This window comes from Helianthus annuus, chromosome 10 (assembly GCF_002127325.2).
Source record: "Helianthus annuus cultivar XRQ/B chromosome 10, HanXRQr2.0-SUNRISE, whole genome shotgun sequence".
Taxonomy (NCBI): Eukaryota; Viridiplantae; Streptophyta; class Magnoliopsida; order Asterales; family Asteraceae; genus Helianthus; species Helianthus annuus.
Window position 1 is genome coordinate 121,905,868 of NC_035442.2, and position 6,000 is coordinate 121,911,867.

A 6,000-nucleotide genomic window follows, 5' to 3' on the forward strand; every position below is an offset into this window, starting at 1 on the left:
AAGGAGGCTAGGTGTTGCTTCATCTGGTTGAAGGCTTCTTCGGTCTCCTCAGTCCACTTGAAGTCCTTCTTATCAGAACAACCCTTGAGCGTTTTGAAAAATGGTAGAGACCTTTCAGCCAGTTTTGAGGTAAAACGTTTCAAGGCTGCAAGCTTCCCGTTTAGGCTTTCAACCTCCTTCTTGCTTCTTGGTGGTTTGGTTTCGAGAACATCTTTTACCTTGTTTGGATTGGCCTTGATGCTTTGTTTTCCAACAATATGACCCAAACTTCCCTTCCTCGAACCCAAATGAACATTTTTCAGGGTTGAGTTTCATGTTAACCTTTCTGAGGTTCTTGAAGGTTTCTTAGATGTCATCAAGCATTTCATACTCCGTCTTGCTTTTGATCACCAAGTCTTCGACGTATGCCTCCTTGTTTCTACCAATTTGAGTTGCAAAGGCCCCGTCAACAAGACGTTGGTAGGTTGCTCTAGCGTTTTTTTAGACCAAAAGGCATCTTTTGATAACAAAAGATCCCTTTGTCGGTGTGGAACGCTGTCTTTTCTTCATCTTCTTCCTACGTGAGGATTTGGTGGTAACCCTTGTAAGCGTCAAGAAAACACTTGAAGGGGTAACCGGAGAGGGAGTCAACCTTGAGATCAATCTCTGGTAACGGGTAGCAATCTTTGGGGTAAGCCTTGTTTGTGACAACTCGAACTTTAGACTTGCTTTGATGTAACGTTACGTGCTTATGAGAACTGAATTACATGATTTAAATGAATGTTATGATGTTATGTGCCTTATGTGTGAATGTGTGTTGTGTGTACACGAACCCAAACCACACACTAAAACCCGATTGCACATTATAACCGGTCACACAAGCCCTTTGGGCCACACTTGAAATCGGACCCCATTAGATAACCGGATGGGCTCGGCCCACTCCCCCACTCGCAACACAAAACCGGGACTAGGGGTTTGTTTTACCACTTTTGCAAAACATCACACACACAACCCTAAGAGCTTTCATTCTCTCTCTCTCGGCTTCCCTTAGAACCGGACGGCAGCCATCACCCGGAGCCACCTATCTCGAGCAATCTAGGTTCTCGGTTTTCTGGTTAGTAATTCTTGAATGATTGTTTGTATGTGTGTTAATGATTTCGAGTATGTTTGCTTGATGTCCGAGGATTCTTGTTGGCATGTTGTTTGGGATAGTAGTTAGTAATGATTGTGAATCGGCTCACATGTGCACCCTATAATAAATCGGATAAATCTGTTGTTATGATATGTAATTCGAATGGTGTGATGATACTAATCGGCTGCCATGTATTGGGTTGGGATGTTAGAATCGGATGTGTTTATGTGTTTAGATAAATGTTCTTGATTTTGGATTATTAATGTTCATACGAAATTCATGATAAAAGTCCTGTTTGATCGATAGTATGCTTGTTGGATTATGGAAAAACTGTTAATTGATCTGAATTGTGAAACTGCCTAAGTTGTTTGCTAGAATCACGGAGTGATTGTTACAGGAATTATGGAAACCAGTTACACACACGGTTGCGACTCAGATTGCGAGTCGAAACCGCACCGTCTCGACTCGAAACCACAAACAGCACAAGCCGAGACCATGGTTGCGAGTCCCGTTGCGACTCGTAACCGGACCATGACGAACCGAGATCACCATTGCGACTCGTAACCAGCTGTTGCGACTCGTAATCTCCGGTTGCGACTCGAGATCCCCGTTGCGACACGAGACCGGCTATGCACAAACACTGTTTTGGGCCTACACTTTCACGGGCCCAATCTTATGACTGTTATGATATTGGGCTGCTTATTGTCATTGGGCCGGGTAATGATTGGACCGAACACTTAGATTGTTTATCGAATTGATGATACATGTACGTGTTTATACGTGATAAAATATACGTGCTATATACGAACCTGACTTGTATAATAACCATGATAGGACGTGGTTGACCATTTACTAGCTTAACTGTACTCTTTGTGTATCTGCCGAGCAAACCAAGGTGAGTTCACACAGCCAAGGCATGGGATTCCCGGGTTGGGAATTGGGTTGGATATGTTATTGTAAAAGGAGTTACTCGTACTTACGCATATACCAGACTATAGACCATCGTCCTCAGGTTAGTCAGGACACGTTACGTAAAGCCTACGTAACCCAGTATATTTGCCATATGTCTCCCGGGTCGGGAGGACACGTTACGTAAAGCCTACGTAACCCAATACCATTCACTGGCTTCCAGGTCGGAAGGCCACGCTGCGTAAAGCCTACGTAGCCCCCACGCGTACCATGTCCTCGGGGAAGGGCACGTCACGTAAAGCCTACGTGACCCTGTACGTTTTCCTGTTCTCGGTAAAGAAGAACACATGGTCGGAAGTTAGTCTAGTAAGTACCGTTAATGAGAAGCCCTCATTAGCCAGGATAAACGTGGGAAGCCCCAACCAGTATTATGAACACAAGGTTTGGGAAGCCCCCACCTTTAGTACACACTAGTATGGGAAGCCCCCACTAGCTATACTTATGCACTATGTTATGAACTTACTTTCTGTGAACTCGCTCAACTAGTTTGTTGATTATTTGATGCATGCCTTGCAGGACCTTAGGTACATTATGGAGCTTGCACAGGGAGGAGCAGGTCGTTGTGGGATATGGATCATGAACTTTATCTGAACTTATAACTATTTTGAGATTACATACTATGCTTCCGCTATTTAAACGATGTTTGGTTTTGGAACATCAATCATGTCATGATGATTTACATTGATTACTTTTATTATTAAATGCTATGTTTGATATGATTGATGGCTGGATCCTGGTCAGTCACGCTCCCAAGCGGTGGTACTCCGCGGGTGGATTTTGGGGGTGTGACAGATTGGTATCAGAGCCATTGGTTATAGAGAACTTGGTTTTAATATGGGAAAACGTTTTTATTAAAACCGGACTATAACCAGAACAGTGCTCTCAACGATCCACAACGACGCTTTGCTCCACGTGCAAGACTCGACATCCTAGGTAATAAGGTTTATGATTATTGTCTGTTTGCTAGAACTGCTTAGAACTTTGCTCGCATTACGTTTAGATACACACGATACTATAGTATGAGAATCCCTACGTGCTTACACTTTTCTGTCATCGCCCTACTCGCGAACCATTCTTACGTATGCTACTTGTTACAATGAAGATCATGTCTGGAAGAATCAACATGACACAAGCCCAGCTAGAGGCTCTCGTTCAAGCTCAAGTTGCTGCGGCAGTTGCAGCAGCTCAAGCAGGTAGTATATCCTGCAGTATAGGCACACACTAGGATCTTTAGATCCTACATTAACTCTCGTATTTAACTTCGTCCTATTCATACACAATAGGTCAACACGCGCAGCAGCCTGCCTGCACATTCAAGAACTTCATGGACTGTCGTCCAAATTCCTTCAGCGGCACCGAGGGGGTAGTGGGACTCCTCCATTGGTTTGAAAAGCTAGAATCAGTATTCGAAATGTGCGAGTGCCCTGAGGCTCGCAAGGTCAAGTTTGCCACCGGTACTTTGGAGGGAATAGCATTGACTTGGTGGAATGCCCAAGTTCAGATCTTAGGGCTGGCAGCTGCTAACGCCACCCCATGGAACGATTTTAAGGAACTCATCAAGCGTGAGTATTGCACGCGTGAAGATATTCACAAGCTGGAAGACGAGCTGTATAACCTGAAAATGGTTGGATCGGAAATCGGAGCGTATACTAAACGGTCGAATGAGCTGGCCGTTCTGTGTCCTACTATGGTGGACCCTCCATACAAGCGCATTGAGTTGTATCTCAAGGGATTGGCGCCAGAAATTCAGAGCCACGTGACGTCGGCTAACCTCGAAAACATCCAGGAAATTCAGCGTCTCGCTCACCGTATCACCGATCAGGCAGTGGATCAGAATAAACTGCCCAAGCGTGTTAATGCTACTGCTAACGTCACCACCTCAATTACTCCTGCTACATCTGGTGACAGTAAAAGGAAATGGGATGGAGATTCGAGTAAAGGTTCAGCATCTATTCAGCCACAAGCGCAGCAACAGAAGACTGACCATTACCAGAGTCCTAGTCAGCAATCCTCTGGTGGTCACAGACAGAGGAGATATCAGGGTAGTCAACCTAGGTGCCACAACTGCAACAGGCATCACCACGGCCCGTGTAGCAAGGGTCGTTGTCAAAGGTGTCTTAAGATGGGTCACGAGGCCAAAGACTGTAGGAGTCCACGGCCTGCGAATCAGAATCAGCAGCCTCAGCAACCCGCTCCACAGAACCAGCAGCAGCAGCCACAGCGTGGAAACCGGGGATGTTTCCAGTGTGGGGCTGAAGGTCACTTCAAACGCGATTGCCCTCAGTTGAACCAGAACCAGAATCGCAACAACAATAACCAGGGCAACGGGAACAACAACGGCGGGAACAACAACAATAATGGCAACGAGGCAAGAGGTCGAGCTTTCGTTTTGGGAAGAGGAGACGCAGTGAACGATCCCAACGTTGTTATGGGTAAGTTTCTCCTCGACAATATTTACGTTACTGTTTTGTTTGATTCGGGTGCGGATACAAGCTATATGTCTGTGAAAATGTGTCAACTGCTAAAACGTGCACCAACACTTTTACCCACCAAACATGTAGTAGAGTTAGCTAACGGTAAAAGTCTAGAAGCCACGCACGTAGTTCAGGGTTGTAATCTTATCCTAGCTGGCCAAGCCTTCTCTATCGATCTCATTCCCATAGTTTTGGGTAGCTTCGACGTCGTGATTGGGATGGACTGGCTATCCCAACACCAGGCAGAAATCTTATGCAGCGAGAAGGTTATTCGCATTCCTCGTTCTGGTCAAGAACCTCTTGAAGTTCAAGGCGACAAGAGTGGTGCTGTGGTTGGCATCATCTCTTTCTTGAAGGCACAGAAATGCTTACGTAAGGGTCACACAGCCATTTTGGCTCTCGTTTCAGACGCATCAGCAAAGGAAAAGAAATTGGAGGATATTCCAATTGTACGTGATTACCCTCAGGTGTTTCCTGAAGACTTACCAGGCTTACCGCCTCATCGTCAGGTCGAATTCCAAATCGAGCTCGCTTCAGGAGCAGCCCCCATAGCTCGTGCACCATATCGTCTAGCTCCATCAGAATTGGAGGAACTGTCAAAACAGCTGCAAGAACTCTTGGAAAAGGGTTTCATACGACCAAGCTCTTCGCCTTGGGGAGCTCCAGTACTTTTCGTGAAAAAGAAAGACGGTACGTTCAGGATGTGCATCGACTACCGTGAACTCAACAAGGTGACGGTGAAGAACCGTTATCCTCTTCCGCGCATCGACGACTTATTCGACCAGTTGCAAGGGTCGTGTTACTATTCGAAGATAGACTTGAGGTCTGGGTATCATCAGCTGAGAGTCTGGGAGGAGGACGTCTCTAAGACAGCATTCAGAACTCGTTACGGTCACTACGAGTTTCTTGTCATGCCGTTCGGGTAAACGAACGCGCCTGCTGTATTTATGGACCTTATGAACAGGGTGTGCAAACCCTATCTCGACAAGTTCGTCATAGTATTCATCGACGACATTCTGATCTACTCCAAGAGTCAGGAGGAACACGAGCAGCATCTTCGCTTGATATTGGAACTCCTTCGGAAGGAACAGCTGTACGCCAAGCTTTCTAAATGCGACTTCTGGCTTCGTGAAGTCCACTTCTTAGGCCATGTGGTGAACAAGGATGGGATCCATGTCGATCCATCCAAGGTAGATTCGATCAGAAACTGGCCTGCACCGCGTACGCCGACAGAAATACGCCAATTCTTGGGTCTGGCAGGTTACTACAGACGGTTTATTAGAGACTTTTCGAAGATTGCTCAGCCGCTTACGTTACTGACACAGAAGGGTGTTACCTATCGCTGGGGAGAGCCCCAGGAGACTGCTTTTCAGCACCTAAAGGATAGACTTTGCAGTGCACCTATCCTCTCATTGCCAGAGGGCACAGATGACTTCGTGGTTTATT